A 21,668-nucleotide genomic window follows, 5' to 3' on the forward strand; every position below is an offset into this window, starting at 1 on the left:
GGCTGCTCCATTTTTTGAATAAGGTGCAATAGGCCGGACACTGATACATCAGGCAGTGGCGTCTCGTCTCTCACTTTTTACCTGTTCAACGACACACAAATAGCAAGATTTAATATTTTGACATCCTAAATAGGAAATAAAATAATCAGAGTCGATTAAGCTTATCAAAATCTATTTATTTTATGCATTTACGCATTGAAATTTCTCAAATTTGTATTCGTTGAACAGGTAGGTTGAGGTTAAGGAATCGCCACTGGCCAATCAGGCCAATACCAAGCGTCGCCGATCACACTTGAGACTGATTTGCACACAGATACTTTGAACGAGACGAAAGAGAGATCGTCTATGTGCTTGCCGCGAGGGACAAGCTTTGTGACAGTTACTGAAGAAGCATCCACGTTAGAAATCTCGACAACATATTGTTTTACTTCCTCAACTTCCTGTTCAGGAGCAAAAGGAGTTACGTAGAAGGATTCTACGTTATTCGGAGCTAACTGGATCGTCCGAGGTGTCATCCAAGTTTATCTTATCAATACGCTGTGAAAAGTTATCATGAGGCAGTGAATTGATGGTCGTCGTCGTTTGCTGTCATTACAGTATAACGTTCTGATGATTTTGCGAAGATTTTTGCCATAACTACCAAGGCTTGTCCATTGAAAATCTGTACGGATGAGCAGCTCACGCAATGTCTGCATGATAGTTTTCTCTCGATCGTACTCAGCAGGATCAAAATTCAAGCGACAAGTGTCGCAAAACCAATACATGTCGATTTTAGCACACCAAGAGGAATAATGCGTTTTGGTTAGGGATCACCAAAACGCATTATTCCTCTTGGTGTGCTAAAATCGGCATGTATTGATTTTGCGACACGTAAAACTTGCAAGCAAAATGAAAAAAAAAAAAAAAAAAAAATGCCGCATGATCCGCTGCAATTTATTGCACTTCCAAAGTAGGGTTTCTTACCCCATTCCCGGCCTAACATGCGTACGACTGCATTATTTAATTGATATTTATGACAGGAAGCAACTTTTTCTGAAATTTGTAGGCTGTATAATACTGCATTGGAGTTCACTTCTGCTTAAAAAATAGCTATTCGTGCTAAATATCGTTCAAAGAAGCTTTTATTTGATTTAAATGAACGAGGTGCAGCACTCATTTCAGTCATAGCGATTCCCAATCCGGCATACAAAAAAACCAGTTCCCGGCCTAAGCAAAATTTCACTCAATCTCTCAACATTTTACTCTCATTCTCTCTCGGGACGGTAGAAAATGCGATGTAAACAAAAATATGCACGTTCCACGACAACAAGATGCCAGATGGTATTATTCATAATCATTTTTATTTGGTTGAGAAGATATATAAACTCATCCAAATTTTTATCCAAATACTTTAAAACAATATTTATTTCACCTTTTAAAATCGAGAGAACTATAAATAACATGATAACGTCAACATATTGGACAATTTTCCTATTAACGATGAAGGATAATTTTTATAATCCTGGCCTTTTGGCAGCACGGTGCGGCTAGAAGTTCTTGGGCCGAGGTGAATTTTTGTTCGGTTTGTGAATACATTTTAAAATGTATTCTAGTATGTTTAAATAAGTTCTAGTGAAACGAACAAATAAGAATAATTGAAGTGCGGGTGTTTAGAAGTATGGTGTGGTGATTAACAGCTTCATGCAATGGTTGTATCGAGCACTGTGACGATTTTCAGGTAGGTGTTTATTCGATAATACCGTTTTGTAAAAGTGGAAAGAATCACTTCGGCTCAGTGGTGTGGCATCGGAGAGTAAAATTTTGAATTCTTAATTTTTATTTTCTACAATTGAATCAATTAGGAGTAAATCAAGTGATAGAAAAATATTGAGTATTGTGAAAAATAAATGGGAGACTTTTTAAAAATTATCAACCATAAACCTACGACTTCCAAACAGTTTAAATCATTAGTTTTCTGTGCAGTGAGCCGGGAACCGGGTCCATAGGCCCAAGTAGTGATTTACCCTATAACGCGTTTGCGCAAGATTGGTAGCATCTATTTCGTATTTCCTATATTTGTCTATCATTTATCTATCCTGATCCAGCTTCAATATTGAATATAAGTCTTCCGCTAAATGATATACAAAAACCCAGATCATCTTATACCATAAAAATGGCCAACCACTACTTCATTAGGGGTGCTGGGGGTAATATGGACACCCTAAGAAATCGCGTCAATTTCACAAGGAAAACGTCGTAATATTGGGGACCTAAACCACTCTCGTGTATTTTTTGCTTCTTAATATAATGTAAGCCAACTATACTGTATTGATTCACAGTCTGACTAAACTACAATATTGGCAATAAACCGCCAGCTCTCGATTCATCGAAAAGCCTCTTATGAAAACGAATTCTCGGAAATGTCCGATGATAAATACGACCAGTGTTTGCAACACTCGAAACCACCGTGATAGGAAATGAATTAATTCCTCAATATCATATCGTTATCACAGTTGCAAAAATCACCCCCAATTTTAGACCGACAAAGTAGAAAACCGCAATCTATTCTGATAGATAAATAAACCTCGTTGTAAAACTTCCGATGTCCATCATCCTCTTCCATACGAGCAGCTACCACCACACCATCCCCGGAGCCTTAATAATGTTTGCAACCTGAAAAAGCTCAGATAAGCGAGAAAAAGGTCAAAACTTTGGCTTGTTTACAAAAGTCGTTAACGCCTTTCCTAACTGTTGATCTCGCATTCCTGCGCTCTTATCAGAGACAATTGAGATTGACGCTGCCGCCGCCGCCACCGACCGGCTGACTGACTGATATGCGGTCAAATCTAACCGCGCGTGTGGAGGAAGCATTTTCGGGATTATCGAAACGCCTGGTCGATGTCGTCGTACTCCGCCATTATCACCATCATCATCATCATCATCGCTGCACTGTGACCTTGAAGGCTCGTCACACGCCCACACACATGTACCAGTAGTACCGGTACCAATTTCAAATCGAAGATAAGAAGAAAGTCATTGCTCGTGTGGCTCGACGCTGCACTGTGGAGCACGGACTTCTTCGACTGTTGTCGTTTGCTTGGTACGAGATGCGTGGGTGAACGTCGCAAAACCAGGCCGATGGTATGAAATATCTCTTTTGCTCAATTTCCTCATCGCTTGCGCTGCGCTGTAATGCTACAACAGACACAGCTGCCTTACGGTCGCGGCGGCGTGTGGATGCATGGAGCTAGTCTTGACTTGATTTTCATCCCCAATTACTTTCACTTGCAGCAACAACCCGACCGACGGAGTTACATGTCTGCAGTTAACGCCCACCTGGATTTTAGGGCCGTTTCAGCTTGTTAACCCGGAGGTCCCCTGCGAGTGGTTTCGCACATCTGGCTCCTGGGAACCGAGCACATTTGATTTCCAATTGGAATTCCTCGAAAAGGTCTCTGAGTTTGTCAGTGAATGGGTCAACCGAAGCAGAACTCGTAAATTAGCTCACTTGTCTGTCCTGCACATGGTTGACGATTAGTGCACAACGCCCACCACGACGACGACGACGTCGACGCCGGGAGCTCTCGGTGCGCCGCGTGGCGGTTCGCCTTTCATACCCGGGGAGATTTATGGCACCGATTGGACTGATATTTACTGTAAATGTGTGCCATGTCAAGTGGGTGGTAATTCATTGGGACCGGCAAACCAAACACCCGTTCGATTATTTGCAACGAAGAAAGACGGAAGTTATTTTTATTGGGGAAAGGATGATTGCGTAGTCATGAACGACAGATTAAGAATTTCTTATGGTTTCCAGGATTTTGGAATATTAACCCTTTTCTGGGTGACTTTTTAAATGCCCGCCTTTTTCCCAATATTTTTCTAGAAATATAATTTTGAAGGTTTAAAATAAAAATATATATTCAAGATTCGACAAAAATCGTGAATGATCATATGTGCTTGCTTTTAATTGGAAATTTCCGTCAAAATTTCTATCTCGTTTTAGTGTTTCAGTCAACTATTTGACTTATTTAGGGTCAACTTTTCCAAATAAAACCTCTAACTAATTTAAAAATCGTAAGTTAACATAAATAAATTAAATAAACGATTGGTGGAAGAGGTGGATTGTTTTTCTATTAGGACGTTGTGATCTGTCAATATTTGGCTTCCATCTTCTCCAACACCTTTATGCCTTTCATTCCTAACCTTCATTTTGATTTCAATATGTTTTCAGTTCTTGAGACTTCTAATACCTTAAGCAGGTGTTTTGTGTTGGGTGTAGTGAATCATTGTTGATTTATAAAAAATAGCGTATTCTCATTTGCAATCAAGAATTCACCAAATATTCATTTCATTTTTCATTTTGCAACGTTTGGTGGGGCAATGAGAGCGCAAGTCATTCCAAGGCCGATAATAGAGAGGATAATGGCAGAAGAGTCCTTGCAGACCACTTGAACGCCATGGGGTAGGATAAGGATGGGGTGAAATAAGGTTCGGATTTGGAATCGACTCGACACATATGCAAAATGATAATTTCAAAAATTCTAGTACAAAGTTTTCTAGTATTTAAAAGCAATGTTTAAAATGCAATGTCTTCTTTTGCTTGGAAACAGATATTTTGATGTGATTTAAGTGACCACATTTAAAATTTAAAAAAATGCGTGTTACTGTTCTATTTTATAATATTTATTTATGCAGAATGAAAATTTATTAATTTTGTTTGTCCTGGGTGTAGGGTATGCGTTCGTCAAGAAATCACTTTGTTTACCTAAGTCATTGTTCCGTCAATGTTCTTAAGCTGTGTCGACACTACAAACTCAAACTGTGAAAGAATTTAGTTTTTTCTATTATTTTTTTTGTCAAGGTTGCCTATAAATTTTAACTGTTATAACAAGTAGCTTTATCGTTGTTTAATTACGATGATTATCTATTAAGTTCTAATCAAGACCAGCTATAGGATTCACTTTTCGGTGGCAAAGTAAAGCTTCATCACGCCTATTCCCTATCTATTAGTAAAAATTATCAAGAATGAAGCCGTCATAAGATTGGTATTCTTTATTATTGCTCTTCGAAGTGAGGTATAAAAAAATAAAACTGGCGCCACGTTCCTAGTTTTGAAACAAAAAAACTTCTACTCAGTGAATCCAGCAGTCGATTCCCTACGAATGTATTGAATACATTGTTTTTCAACAAATGCCTAGCTAGCTAAATGTAAAAGACAAGATGAATAAAAAGATGATGACACTTTCACAGATAATCACGGGAGTTGCTGGGAATCCACCTAGTGGGGCATCCGGGTAAGTTGAAGTGCTGCTCCTCCTGGAGCATGGGCCGCGTTTCTGTCCGCATCGCAGTTTGGTTTCCTGATAAAGTTCCGTAGTCTTGAAAATATTGGTGCGTACCGGAGAACAGGTGTTTGTTGAAGGACTGGGCTATGTTCAAGGTCTGTCTATCTTTAGTTCATATTTTTCAGCCTTTTCTGCTTTAATGGATCCTGTCGGATCATTCAGTCCTTTCATAGAAAGGTTTGAATGCCAAGTGTTTGGGTAAATGGCAATTTCAGAGCCCGAATTTTTCGGAGGAGCCATCTTGCTCGAATGTGTGTTTTCTTGAAACCTTAATGAAAAGGTGAAGAAGATTTCAAAGACATGGAAGAAAGTCGTGTAAAAAAAGGGCTGAAAATAGAGGAGGAGGCTGAAGCCCCCTAAGCTGAACAGTGTGTGGTTTACTTAGGGGGTGGGACTTAAATCCGAGGAAAGCCCGTTCGCCTAGACAGAGGACCCTGTTCCCGAAAGAAGGTGTTCGGGGGTCCTGTATTTGATGATAAAGCCCGGCATCCTTCAAGAAGCAGAAGAGAGCTGCAGTTCTGGCTTCATCTTCGCCTAGAGCTTCTCTGATGCTGCCTGGAATCCCATAAAGTTCCCTAGGGAATTCGAATTTAGGGCATCTACAAATGAAATGCTCCACGCTGTTCCTGACTCCACACAGGTCACATTGAGGTCGGAAAGGGCCACCACCAAAATTGTGGGAGACCCTTGAATGTCCGGTCCGTAACCTCGACACGATCTCCTGCTCTTTCTGGGAAGTCAGTTCCCTCCATGGGCCAGTAGAGCCTTTAATCTTCCTCAGGGAAGGCATGTGGTTGCTACTCCAAGTCCGCGCCCAGTCCTGGCCGACGACACTTTTTGTCCACTTTTTAACGTCGGCCAGCGGGACGGAGCGGGTGTAAGGAAGACCTTCGTGTCCAACGCTTGCTAGGGCATCGGCTTCTACGTTCCCTCTGATGCTACAATGGCCGGGGATCCAGGCGAAACTGGTGTCTGGTGCAATACCTGCAAGGATTCCTTGGATCCACGGGTGCTTTGAGGAGTGGCTTTGGAGGGCAGCCACCACGCTGGCGTAAGTCCGTAAGGATCGCAATTGGTTTGTTTGCTGGAAGGGTGGCAGCGACGAATATGGCTACAGCTTCGGCGGAAAATACGCTGCATTGAGGCGGTAGGCTCTCGGACCTGGCTAAATTGGTACCGGAAACACCGAAACCTACCCCTCTGCTAGACACGGAGCCATCGGTGTACCGTACGGTATGGTTCCGAAAACGAGTGGCCACAAGCTCGATGACCGACCTTCTTAGATCCTCGGAGTTGTCGCCTCTTCGGAAGCGCGCGGCGATAGAGTTTTCAATTTTAACGGGAGGCATCGACCAGCTTCTTGCTCCGTGCCAGTGGACCCGCGCCACTGGGGGGAGACCTGTGCCGGCCACGCTTCTGAGGATCCGGTCAGCCTCGTCGAGGAGAGGGATCCCGTACTCTCCTGATGTCACCACAGCATAGGAAGCTGCCTTGCAGCAGATGGCCGTGAGGACTCTCTGCCGGAAAGGGAAGATTCCGGCTTCGACACAAGCTGCTTCTGCTGGCGTGGAAGGAAGGAGACCGGAAGCCAGTCGGACGTAGTTGTTAAAGACTGGGGAAAGCACGCTGATGAGGTCCCTTCGTGCAGAAACGGTCAGCTCTAAACCATATAGCAGGCGACTATCGATGGTTGCTTGGCCTATACTTAGCCTGGTGTGTCGGTTGTTGGTACGGTGTTTAGCGGCCATTGTTTTCATCAGCCTGATTCGCGGCTTGCAGGCCACCTTCACAGCCCAACTCCAACTTGGTGGCGGCCATGGCAAACGTGGCTCCGGTTGCACTTACCCGCATTCATGGTAAAACCAACGCAGGTGGCCCAACGGTGGATTGCGCTAACCGCCGCCTGCGCTTTGATTCTAGTTCGCCCGGGAGTTCCGCCTACGACAACCAGGAGGATGTCGTCGGCGTAGACGAAGAGATGGACGTTGGCTGGTAGTATGCCGAAGACCCCGTTCATTGCGATCAGGAAAAGGGTGACCGCAAGAACCGACCCTTGGGGGACCCCAGTTTCCTCGGCATACTCTCCGGATGCAGAGCCGCCAATGAGGACCGTGAAGGTCCTACCGGTCAAGAAATTTTTGATAAAGGCAAGCATGTTGCCGGTGATGCCCCATTCTTGTAATTTGTTGAGGACCAGGGGTGTCCAGGTCCTGCTGAAGGCTTTGGCAATGTCCAGCGAAACCAGGTCAACATGCTTGCCTTCATTATACGCGCTCTGCAGCACACTGCCCAGGTTGGCAAAGTATGTGCTGGTGCCATACCCTGGGCGAAAGGCGTGCTGTTGGAAGCCAAATCTTCCATCTGCTTCCAGTTTTTCACGGAGCCGGCGGTTGACCATCCTCTCCATGGTCTTACAGGCACAGGAGGTGAGGGAGTTCGGTCGAAACTTGGAGGGATCCCGACCCGTGGTGTGGTTTTTGGGGATTAGGATCACGTGGCTTTTCCTCCACTCGTCGGGGAAAGTGCGGTTCTCCCAAATGTAATTGACGAGTTTGAGAAGATGGGTTTTAGCGTCTGGAGGAAGCCGTTTCAGCATGGGATACCCCAACTCATCCGACCCGACAGTGCATGGGCCAACTCACCATGTAAGTGTGGCTTTGACTCAGCACCACAGGGAACGCATCAGAAAAGTATTGCCGAAAAGAAGAGAACTCACATCATTATCACTGATGAAAAAGGTCTCTACCTGACTGTCCGTTGGATCACATGCACATGCGTTAAATCAGTGCATTAATGCCAGATATGTGACCAAACAAAAATAGTCAACATGTGATACCACCACGACAGGATGTCTTTGGTTGCCATCTCAGTGCTAATGGCGTAAGTTTGTCCTGATATTCCTCCAGTAATTCCTCTGGACATTCCTTCAGGAATTCACCCAGATATTCCTACAGGAATTACTCTTAATGGTTCTCTGGAAATTCGTCCAGGAATACTCCAGGAATTTGTCCAGATATTCCTTCAGGAGTCCCTCCGTGTATTCCTCCTGGAATTCGAGCGGATATGTATCCAGGAATTATTCCGGATATTCATCCAAAAATTCTTCCGGATATTATTCCAGGAATTCCGCCAGATATTCCTCCATGAATTTTTCTGGTTATTCCACCAGAAGTTCATCCGGATATTCCTCCAGGAATTCGTCAAGATTATCCTCAGGAATTCCTTAAAATATTCCTTCAGGAATTCCATCGGATATTTCTCCAGGAGTTTGTCCAGATATTCCTCTAGGAATTCCTCTGGATGTTACTCATCCGGATATTCCTCCAGGAATTCCTTTGGATATTTCTCCAGGAGTTTGACCAGATATTCCTCCGGATATTCCTCAAGGAATGCCTCCATATATTCATCCAGAAATTTGTCCATATAATACTTCAGAAATTTCTCCAAATATTTCTTCTGGAACTCCTCTGGACAATCCTCCAGGAATTTTTCCGGATATTTCTCCAGGAATTTGTTTGGATATTCCTACAGAAATTTCTACGGATATTTCTCAAGGAATTGATTCGCTCAGACTTTCCTTCAGGTATTCCTTTAGATATTCTTCCATGAATACTTCCGGAAATACTGGGAGAATATCGGAAGGAACTCCTGGATGAATGTCCAAAGGAATTCTTGAATGAATTTCCGGACGAATTCAAGAAAGAATATCCGGAGAAATATTTGAAGGAATATTCGGACGAATTCCTGGAAGATAATTCAGTGGAATTTCTGAAGGAATATTCGGAAACATTTCTGAAGGAATGTCCGGAATACTTGTGGGAATATCCTTAGGACTAATATTCGGACGAAATCCTGGAAGAATATCCGAAGCAATATTGGGAGGAATATCAGGAAGACTTCCTAAGGACATTTTCGTATGAATTCTTGGAAGATTATACGAAGGAAATCCTGGTGGAATATCCGGAGAAGTTACTGGAGGAATATCTGAAGGAATATTCAAAGGAATTATTTCTGGATGAATATTAAGAGGAATATCTTGATGAATTCCTAGAGAAGTATCCAGAGGAATTCCTGGAGGAATATCCGGAGGAATTTCTGGAAGAATATCCGGAGGAAATCCAGAGCAGGGACGGGAACGGTTTACATTTCTTTTTATCATTCATTCTACTACGCAGTCAAAGAAAAGCAAAACCACGGTAGCCGCAGCAGCAGCCACGACCAAGCAAACGACAGTCAGCACATGATTTTATTATTTTCTCTCCCCACAAATCATATTTCTGTACGCTCATTCCACGACGTATGACCGTTTTTGGTGGTAAATGATTATTTCATTACTCCTTCCTCATTTTAGAGACTAGAACTAATGAATTAGTACCAACGACTAGCATTCTTTCTAGGCTTTGCGCCACAGGCAATTAAATTCGATTCTGTTCTGTTTGCGCTGCGCACGAACCGAAACAAGAAATCTCATGCACCGACGGCTCGACTCTCACGCAGCAGCAAACAGACAAAAATGTCACAATGAGGGGTAGGGGAAACCGCCAAATGTTGAACTGCACTTGCTAACTCCCATAAGAAATGCACGTGCGTTCAACAATAGGCGAAGAAATTATCCGTTCAACATTTGGCGAATTACCCTACATTTTGTTTGGAAAACTGTTTCGGTTTGTTCGGTGCGTGAAATATGACCGGATAAAATGTAAACATACGCATAATCACAGTGTTTTACTGTACATTTCCCAACGCTTATCCAGAGAGAATATCAGGAATAATTCCTGAAGGAACATCGCGAAGAATTCTTGGAGGAATATCCGAAAGAATATCTGGAGGAATTTTTGGAGAAATTTCTGGAGGCAAATCTGGACAAATTACTGGAGGAATATTCGAAAGAAGAATTCTAAACGAATATCTAAACGAATCTCTAGTGGAATATCCGGAGGGATTTCTGGGGGAATATCCAGAGGATTTCCTGGAAGAATATCCGGAAGAATAGAAATAGAATTCCTGGAGGAATATCTAGGGGACTTTTTAGAGGAATTTCCGGAGGAATACCCGGAATATATGGAGGAATATTTGGAAGATTTCCAGGAGGAACATCTGGAGGAATATCCGAAGTAATTACTAAAGGAATATCCAGAGGAATTTCTTTGGGAATATCCGGAGGAATTCCTGGGGGAAAAAATATCCAGAGGAATTCCTGGAGGAATATCCTGAAGACTTTCTGGAGGATTTTCCAGGCGAATTTCTGGTGGAATATCCGGAGAAGTATTCGAAGGACAAATATCCGGAAGTATTCCTGGATCTATAGCTGGAGGAATATCTGAAAATAATTATTTTGTTTATTTGTCTTATTTGTATAATTTGTCTTATAATTCTTTTTTATCCAATTTCTCTAACTTGTATTTTTTGTTTGTTTGTTTGTCTTATTTGTCGTATTTTCTTATTTGTTTTATTTTTGTTTTGTTTGTCTTGAGGTACCCTCAGAGAGCATTTTCAGTGGCGTCGCGTAACCTCACTTTTTACCTGTGCACTGACCCAAAAAGTGAAAATTTTGATATTTCGACAGCCCAAATGGAAAAGGAAATTATCAGTGTCGTTTATACTAATCAAATCTAGTTATTCTAGGCATTTCCACACACCAATTCCTTGAATTTAAACTCAGTGCACAGGTAGATTGAGGTTAGGGAAACGCCACTGAGCATTTTACTCGCAGAAAGTGACATCTGTCAAAAATTTGCATGTCTGGCTACACTGAAAGTAATTGCATGCAGACAAATGACAACTCGCAAGCAAACGCTCGCTTGCATTGTATGATTGCTAAGCGTCAAAAATTTGCAACTTGCAGAATCAAAATTGCGCTTGCTAGTGCAGCAGTAGCAAAAGTGAAAACATTTTCGTGTCAAAAATAGAAATGTAATTAGATTTTTTGGCCGAAAAACAAGTTTCTTATTTTTGTTTATATTTGCATGAGAGTAAATCTGACATTTGCTAAAAGTGAAAAGCTGCTACGCGACTGCAATTGCGAGTGCTCTCAGAAATTATTCGCTCACACGAGTGATGTCTGACGGAGCCTTTATTTGTATTATTTGTTTTATTCGTCTTATTTGTTTATTTTGTCTTATTTGTATTATTTGTCTTGTTTGTCTTAATTATCTTATTTGTTTTGTTTGTCTTATTTGTTTTATTTATGATGTTTGTTTTGTTTGACTTATTTGTATTATTTGTTTTATTCGTCTTATTTGCATTATTTGTTTAATTTTTATTATTTGTCTAATTTTTAATATTTGTCTTTTTGCCTTTCTCGTACCTTTTATTTGTATTTTTCGTTTTGTTTTTTCTTATTTTTATTGTTTATCTTATCTGTATTACACTGGATTATATTTTACACGATTTACATTATTTCAATTTTCCTAAATGTTTGACGCATATTAATTATCATGTGAATTTTCTTTGATTTATTCAGGATTTTTTGAAACATGTAGCAAAGATTTGGGTGGTAAATTGAAGTCACAGGATTAAAAATACGAGCGAAAAAAAATAGTGTAAGAACAGAATCTGAGTATTTGTCTTTTGTATTTCACATCCTTTCTTCATTAGCACCACGATTATCACTCGAATCCTGCATATTTGGAACCTTCGTACAATTAATCTTTTATAATATTTTCCAATGTTGTTCCAGAAAACGTACATGTTTTCATATTCCTCAACCAGCTGGTGTTTATTTATTTTGATCTATCCATTCCGTGGTTGATCGACACTGCTGTTTTTCTCTCGCTGATCTTCTGCACGACTGATGGGTTTCTTCCCTATTGTTGCAGCCTCTTTTGTTATCCGTTTACTGCAAATTCTCAAGCAATTGTAAACTGAACAGATGAAAAAAATGGCGAAACTGACAGCTTCATTCTGGCGGCCCAGATTTCGATTTTCTCTCTGAAAGAGAGCTACCACGTGCTTTTATAACAGAAACCTTTCGCTCAGATCTTAATCGTATATATTAGTGTTTATTTATATTAACGCTCTGACGATCACATTACTTGTCAATGTGAATCTAAACCCAACGATATTTACCCATTAACAAATGTTACTTCCTGTGATTTTTGTGGAGGCGCAGAGATAAACACGGCTCTAAAGAGTAAACATTACCTTCTAATCTGCCATAATCTGGCGAAGTGACGTATAGGCCATTTTCCAAAAATGGTGTTACTGAATAGTACTCATCGAGCTCTTTGACAGAAAAATGGAAAACGTGTTGGTTGTAATTTGGCGCATACGTCAACCTTCCAGATTACGGCAGTAATGTTCCTTCCTAACTTCATTACTGTAAGGACGTTGCCGAAGCCGTTATTGATCTTATTTACTGAGGTACTGAACCTTGCTCAGTGAGCATGATTGGATAATCCCAGTCAGCCGTTCGGTTGATTCATTGTTCAATTTTACCGATTCTGGTAAAATCACGGAGTAGCAACCATATGTACAAGTCAATCAAAGCTAAGCATTTGCACAGGATTTGGATTTCAAACAGAAATTTTCTGAGCAATTTCTTCATAAACTTCCGGACGAATTTCCTCAGCAGTTTCCGGAGGGATTTCCCACACACATTCCTAGGGGAGATTCCACAGGAATGAAAAAAAAATCATAAAATTTCTTTTTGCTAGCATGCTAGCTCACTGGCTGAAATAAATTACAAAAATAAAACACAAATCCACTTGTGTTTCATTCATGTGTGTTTCAGTCAATGTATATAGGGTCTAACAACACTATGAGATGAAGAATTAAAACAGTTATTTATTTAATTCGGCAAACGTGTTTTTCTATGCACCCGCACAGGAAGTGAAATCAACGTTGCCTTGCTATAACTTACTTTTATTGAGCTGCGCAAATATTTCGACCATTGTTTCACAGATATATCAGACTGATCTAAAAAATTTACCACCGCCATACCAGTATATTTAATGATGGTCATATTACAAACAGACATTACACTTCCGACTGTTCTATCGTTCACCTATTCGAATGTCAAATTAAATGTTCGTTTATTATGTGACTACTAGCGGCTCGGCCAAACATAGAGAAAACATCAGATGGATGGCGCAAGTATTTTTTCAAGAACGAATCTGCTAAAAAAATGTCCAAAGTATTAGGTTCACTTGTCTGTGCCCACACCAATGCAACGAGCCATACTGTAGCAATAATTTTGATTCTGCAGACGTGTACGGAATCATGCAAGTCGCGACGGAAACTTTTGTTCGATTCACGTCCCAGCTTGGATACGTAACCGGCGAAAATTACACGCATCTTGCAAAAAAAAATCAAACAGCCACATAAACAACAAGAAAACGGAAAAATAAACGGCAAACTTGTTCATTACGCAGCCCACGGTCCCCGCACGTTCTCCTCGTAGGATGCCGCCCCGTCCTTGCCAAACCAGCGCCAATGAACCCACCGATCATGAGAAAACGCAACCGATTTGTGTCTTAGTCATCACATTTTTGCGTGATTTGCCTGCCTGGACTCTGCATGCGGCGCGGCCGTTTTTGTTCGATGGATTTTTTTTGCGGCCGTTATGGTGCACGGCGAGTGCCAAAAATAGACATTGGCAACCCCGCGTCGCACCAGCGACCGATCGACCGACCTCCAACGCCCGGCAATACTCTCTATCCCTCGATCTGGAACTGGTTCAATTATTCCGGCGATGGGTTCATTATCTTTCTCTTCGGTAGCTGTGCTGCCGTTGGTTTGAGTTTTGCGAACAAAATTTACACCGCAATGTGGAACAACGACAGCGATCAAGGAGTCGTTGTTGGTTCCACTACTGCACTGGTGCGCGGTTGTTGGCTTTGTTCTTCGTTCGTGGTCAGTACCGATCAACTGTGCCATTGCGGGACTTACCATGAACATTGAACAAGTAATATGAACTGGTGTCCAGTTGGATAATTGGAACCGAACGTATCTTAAGATAATTTAAGCTCCCGGTCAAAAATAAGTCGACAGAGAGCATATTTATCGAAGACTTCGTTTCGTGTTTTCTTTTTTCTTAACGATAGAAGTTTGCTCTCTGGGGCACGTATCCCCCCCGAGGACGATCGTAGAACTGGCGTCCTTATTTTTTTCCAGTCAAACACTGCAATGTATAAATCCAATTCAGGCATTTCTTCACAACAGATTGTTAGAATTGGATAGATTTCCAATTGCAATATACTGTAATTAATATTATTTTTATGAATTTTCCGCCCATCTAATCTAACTATCTGGAAAGAACATTTTCAACTCATACTGGGTAGTCTCAAAACATTCAGCTCCTCCAGCAAAATCGACTGCTACGCCACATTCATCTATCAAGCAAGTCGGCTCCTGTCGCACGGAGTAGCGACACCAATCAACCGTTATCGTTTCGCAAATTCGCGAAACCAATTTTCCACTAAACTAAATTTAGCGGCCACGGCGCATTATTGTTTACTTTGTCCACCACCACCATTATTATGTTAGATTGTCCGGTGATGGCTGGTCCGTCGAGCGCGTGACTTTCTGTCACTTTTGTGCGCGTCACCTTTTTCAGCTGGGACTTCGTCTGCCTGCAGCAATCATAACAGCACAAATCACATGTCAAGTCAGCTGTATGCTCGACCCAGCAGTCCAACGCCCAGCAACTGTAAATTGGCCCGATATGCATATCGGAGCGCTATATGGCAATCGGCGACGGACCCCGAACCGACCGAGATTGAATTATTTCTATTGTATCGTTTTTCGCAAAACAGTAATTCGTGCTCGCTGGAAAACGTATGGCACGATCAAGACACCAACGAGCGGTGTGTGTTATCTTTTGTTGTTGGTAATTCGATAGCGCCTGTGCCACCTCGGATTGGATCGAAGTGTCGTCGTTCGCATCGCCGTATGTCAGCATGGACGACGACGACGAACCGACCGTCACTCTCGGTGCTGCTGACCATGTGATATGGAAACGATACCCATCACGAGGACAGCCAGGAGGAGGGACCTTTTTTGTTTACATCTGTGAATTCGAAAAGGCTACCGACTGATGTACGGAACCAAGGGGATGCGATGTCGAAAATTGTGGGTATTTGGAGCAGTAAATGCCGTTATATTCAACCCTCTTTTTATGTCACTTATTGGGTGGACGTAGACAGAGTATGACGTAAAAAGAATTTTTGCTTAAATTACTAGTTTTTCACTTAATTTATTGATCCGCACTAGACTGGCCCAGATTACTATGGGGAGAAAAAAATGTTGTCGAATTCCACGGGGCACCCCCAGAATTGTGTCTTTGGGTGAGAAAATCAATCTCTGAAAATTTCAGCTCAATCGCTTGTTGCATAAGCTGGCGCATTTGATTTGAAGTTTGTATGGGGATTTCAGCCAAAATGTATAGGAAAATACACCTCCGTCACTCATTCGATCTGGAAATTGGTTCTGATTGCTCGATTGACCTCAGAATTTGGTGGAGGAGGGAGGAGGTGTATTTTCCTATACATTTTGGCTGAAATCCCCATACAAACTTCAAATCAAATGCGCCAGCTTATGCAACAAGCGATTGAGCTGAAATTTTTAGAGATTGATTTTCTCACCCAAAGACACAATTCTGGGGGGTGCCCCGTGGAATTCGACAACTTTTTGTTTCCTGGGCCAGTCTAATCCGCACGCACGGCAAGCAAGTGAAAACCGCCACCCAACGACCCAACGTTTCTCTTTACGTCGTCCAACTGTTACTTCCACCGGACCCAAATTATCAACGCCGACAGAGTTGAATGGCCGACAGCGAGGCGTGACATGAAGTGGAGCCCTTCTTCTTCTTCTTATTTGCATTACATCCCCACACCGGGACAGAGCCGCCTCGCAGCTTAGTGTTCATTAAGCTCTTCCACAGTTATTAACTGCGAGGTTTCTAAACCAGGTTACCATTTTTGCATTCGTATATCATGAGGCTAGCACGATGATACTTTTATGCCCAGGGAAGTCGAGACAATTCCCAATCCGAAAATTGTCTAGACCGGCACCGGGAATCGAACCCAGCCACCCTCAGCATGGTCTTGCTTTGTAGCCGCGCGTCTTACCGCACAGCTAAGGAGGGCCCCGGAATGTGGCCGACACTTTTTACCTTTACACCAGACACATTTACTCACTACATGTTGCATTGCCGGACGCATTTTCGGCATCTGGAACCGCTGCCTCATCTCGATAAAGACGGTCTCCGAATTGGCGTGTCCGAATTGGTCGAGGTAATGCTGGATAAGATTGTGTGATGGAATCGTGACAAAATGATCGGGTGCTTCTTGTCGAAGTAACTCTCCTCGGAGTTCGCAAGCCTACCGTCCATTAGCAGAACGCCGCCGTCGTCTAATACCGACGAGCTTTTGTACACCGGGCTACCCTTTATCAACCTTTCCATTCGTTGTCCCAGCTGGCGCTTCAGGTTGTTCGCGAGCGCACTCATCTCGTCCGGGGAACTATCCCATTGCGTCTGACGCCAGAGAACCGATTCCGCTTGCTGGAGTTCTTCTTGCTCGAGTGGAGCCTTCACCGACGCGTAGTTTACTACAGTCGTTTTAATCAGCTGCCGCTGCTTCGCCGTAGCTCGTATGCTCAATATCGGCTTTACTCTCATCTTCCGTCGGCAGTCACCTCGTGGAACAGTACAGCCCTCTCGCTTCGACCTCCGTCTCTTTGGTCTCCGGCTCATGCGCTGGCCACTCTTCTTGCGGCCGATACAGGAAGGACGGTCCGTTGAACCACTCACCTTCGCTTTGCAACGGCGGACCTGTTTTCCCCCACTTTGTCACGACGTCTGCGATCAGGGTGGTATATATCGGGTGGCCAAAACGGCCGAGTTTTGCGAGTGTTGGTGAGTGTTTTGCCGTTGCAACGCAAAAAATTCATCGAAAATTTGCCATAAAGAAACCGAATCAGCTGTTGTTTACTTTTTTGAAGTAACCAATTTGAGCAAAATGTTGAAAACTTTCAATGAAGGGATGTGTTGTCAGCATAAATACGACGGAATCTTAGTACTGCATGAGAAAAATCTTGTGCAATACTTCAATTTCGACGGAAAGTTTTTCTTTGTTTTGGTTAGTTGCCATAAGGAAACCGAATCGTGAACATTTTGCCATAAGAAAACCGAAAAGTTCACTGGGTGAGTACAAAATTCACCGAGCTCGGATTACCACACATCTTTCCACCCGTAATGTAGAGCCCTGGGGTGGCATTAGGTTCTGCAGCATGACGTCACGAATGAATTCGGTCCTCGTCAAATGAACTTTTTTGACAGTTCAGTAGTACTTTCCACTGACTCCGACAAGGGTCGAGTTCGTGATTGGTTGGCTGCCCCTGAGTCCAACAAGAAGTACTACTAATCTGTCACCAGATTGAGGTTACGTACAGACGCTGCAGAACCTAATTGTGCATCTCGATTCGAACGTAATTCTATCGAGTCGAACATGTTTGGCATTACGGGGTTCGATTCGATCTCGAAAACGACTCATCGTTCGAGTATGCTCGAGGAGGTACAAGAATAACGAGATGTTTTGGCATTATGGAAACTCGATAGCATACTGAAAAACGACTCAAGTCGAATGAAAAACACTCGTCACCTTTATAGCTTTCGAATGTTGTTCGAGAGTTATTTCTTGCTGAAAGTTTTTAATTATATTTGTTATTATCTCTCTACGGGAAGAGAATAAATGTTTTATAATTGTCTCTTGAGGAAAATAAATAGTATACCTACTTTTATAGTTTCCAGACAATATGCAATCTCTAATTATCCCGGAATTTGCGTAAAAACGACTTCAACTAAAATAGTTTTTTTTTTGTAGTTTTCACGTATTTTTTGACGATTTCGATAAATTGCGTAAAAAATCTATGAAGAAAATCTGCGTAAAAACGTGTATACAGTGTTGACCCGATTTTGTCACTCCCCGATTTTGTCTACCTCCGATTTTGTCTACCCCCGATTTTATCACGTTTTCGACCCGATTTTATCACGTCCCGATTTTGTCACGTTTTCGACCCGATTTTGTCACCCCAAAAAATTTTGTCATTCTTTTTATTTTCGTAAATAATACCACAAACAACATTGATTTTCATAAAATAACTTTCACCGCCTGTAGTTTATTACGAACGACTTCTGAGTCAGTGGCGTAGCCAGAAAATTGGTCTGGGGGGGGGTTTTCAGAACATTTTTTTTTTTGAAAAAAAAAAATTTCTTCCAAAAATTTTGTCTTTGGGGGGGGTTTTATACCCAAAACCACCCCCGTGGCTACGCCACTGTTCTGAGTACCTGGGACATATTCTGTTTCGACAAGAAAAAATGGGTACCGTTCATGCATTTGGAGTTTCCAAGGCATAAAATGATTCATATTTGTGGAATGAATTAAAACAAATGGAAATATTTTTTTTCCAATTTTGTCACATACACACTTAATCGACAATTTTTTGCTCGGTAAAACAAATTGACGAACATGACCGTAAAAGCTTATTTTAACTGACATCTCGTTAACAAATAAGACTTTTCTTTGTGTTACTGAAATTCGGCAGTCAACTTTGCCACAGCTTTCGGCAATTCAGAAATGAACCGAATTTCGGTAACACATCTGTCAAAAAGAAAACTTTTTTTTCGCGCTGTATTTCTAAATCGCTCACACGTGAAGGGGAAGAAAAAAATCGTCGTTGAAAAATATTCTGGTAAGTATTCAATCGAACCTCCATTTCCTGTTAAATTTCAAATCATTTTAAGCATACTAGTTTTATTCAATTTTAGTGGATTCGCTCCAGCTGGAGTTCACACCACAAAGATGTCTTCTGCGCTGAGGAACCAAACTCGACATGCTGGGATACCATCCAGGAACATACGGAACCGCGGAGTAGGTGCGACAAACCAGGAGCAACAATTTTCGCGAAGCAATGCACGGTCGCATGTTCGTGGGAACGATTCCGTGGTGTGTTGGTGCTGACGTATATTTTTTGATGAAGAGTCATATTGGTACACGTGTTTGTTTAACCTTATTAAGGCTGTGAACCATTCCACCGATTCGTTTAACTTTTAGTTAAAATTTGACACTCCGATGGTTATTTTCCCATCGTGGTTAAAATTTTACTCCGAAGCCGACCCATTTGAGTTTTGACAGATTGATAGTTATTCGGAACGAAATGGATTTGGCGCCAATTTTCTCGCGAACAAAGTTTAACTATCGAACTGTCAGATCTAACCATGCTCCGGAGCAGGGTTATTTTTAACCACGGCGAAATAACCATCGAACTGTCAAATTTTAACTAAAAGTTAAACGAATCGGTGGAATGGTTCACAGCCTAAGCAATAAACGAAAATCTAAAATAAAGTTTCAATTTCATATTTTGATTTGATTTCGTATTTTGAAACATAAAAAAAATATTTGCTGAATTTCGGCAAAGTACATTGCCGATCGATTCGGCAATGTATTACCGAACAGTACGGCAATTTTTGACAGCTGGCTGTTTATACATGATTTACGACCAATCGGCAATTTGAACTTTCACCGAGATTTCTACCGAGATCTCAGCTGTTGGATTCTCGGCAATTTATTTTGCCGGCCTCGGCGAAAAAAATTAAGTGTGTACCCTGTTTTATCACCCCAAAATTCACCAGGGGGGTGATAAAATCGGGATATTACTGTATTCCAAAATCTACGTAAAAATAGATGAGTTAAATAAAAAAACGCGCATGAGATGATTCTAGTGCATTTAACTAAAATACATGGAAACATCAAAGTAATTTATTATCGAATCCTTCTTTAGCTTTAAATTATTTAGCTCAAAAGTGGATCTGTGGCATACAGTCGAATAAACATAAAACTTATAATTTGTGTCATAACAGTATCTCAATTTACAAAACATGTCGTATCGGCATGTTTTAATCGGTTGCAACTGCTCAATAAATAATATTGCTTTTTAAAGTCATTGAGCACAATTAGCTTGTTTATAAATTAACTGCCAATTCATGCCCTGAAGGATGCCTTACCAACAGGCAACATGCTACACGCAGATGAAATTACTCTTTTTCTCTCTGTTTACTCACATTCGCCATGCGCTGAAGGTTGTCTCTCCAGCGGGTGGCATACTAAACACGGAGACAGCTATCTCTTATTCTCTCTGTTTACATTTCGTTTGACAGAACATACTCGATTGAACTAGTACAGCACCATTCGAAATCTTGTACTGCAACTGAATGAAGTCGAACGAAATACATAATGCCGCAATTTTTTCGAAACGAATCCAAAAACTTACGAATCGAGTGATTCGATTCGAGATGCGCAATGTCACCCCTGGTCTGCGATGTTGAGCTGCGTTGAAATCCATCGCCAATCTGCCACCTTCGTCAGCTCTTGGATTTCTCCGACTCTGAAAGCAACGAATTGTTTGTATCGGTGTTGGTCGGAATTGAGCCAGCTGCACACGGTGCTGGAATCGGTCCAGAAGACTGTTCGATTAATATTGTAGGAGTGATTGCACAGCACGGTTTGACTCATCCGGGCTCCTAATACAGCTCCAGACGGGGAATGGACTGACGTTTTATCGGTGCCACCTTTGCTCGGGACATCACCAGACTGCAGTGGACTTCCGCTTGGGTGGCCACTCGCAGATATGCTATGCCGCCGTATCCGTGTTCGCTGGCATCGATGAAGATATGCACCTACAGAGAATCAACTTCGGCGGACATCGCACCACCGAGATAGCATCGGGCGGCAACAGTTTTGTCCACCGCTTCCACAGATCCCAGGAATCGGAGTCGATTTCCCCGTCCCAGTCACATTTGGAGCGCCAGAGATGCTGGATGATGATTTTGCCGTGGATGGTGAACGGCGACAACAGTCCGAACGGATCGAATAATCCCATCACGCAGTTCGCGATGAGTCGTTTCGTAGGACGTTTTTCCCACATACAGATACGGCATCATCTCTTCACGGTGCTTTGTTGAAAACTAGAGTTCGTCCATACTCGGGTCCCAGATCACTCCCGGAACTCTTTCCTTCAACGTCTGTTTATCGCAGCCGAAATGCACCGGCGCTGCCGTTTTTCCTCTCCCAGACCCAATTCCCAATTCCGGATCTCAAAACCTGCTTTTCGGTGGACTAATCTAACCTCTTGTGCTAGGGAAATCGCCTCTTTTGCGGTGTCACCACTGTCGAAGTAGTCATCTACGTAGTGTTTGTGAATGATGGCTGGCGACGCGACGCTTTGGGGTTCCGGCATTCCGATTGTTCACAAATTGGGTCGAACAGGGAGAACTTGTTGATCCGAATGTCGTCACGTCCATGACGTAAATGCTTGGTGGATCCTCCGGCGTTTTCCGGAAGA

At 42.3% G+C, this 21,668-nt stretch overlaps 1 protein-coding gene across 5 annotated transcripts in view; it reads right to left on the reverse strand.

Annotated features, from left to right (window-relative positions):
* The window catches only part of LOC134225515 (serine/threonine-protein kinase Wnk-like), a 145,807-nt gene that overhangs the window by 101,802 nt on the left and 22,337 nt on the right, over positions 1-21,668 (reverse strand). The gene's annotated exons all lie outside the window — the stretch shown is intronic.

This window comes from Armigeres subalbatus, chromosome 3 (assembly GCF_024139115.2).
Source record: "Armigeres subalbatus isolate Guangzhou_Male chromosome 3, GZ_Asu_2, whole genome shotgun sequence".
Lineage (NCBI taxonomy): Eukaryota > Metazoa > Arthropoda > Insecta > Diptera > Culicidae > Armigeres > Armigeres subalbatus.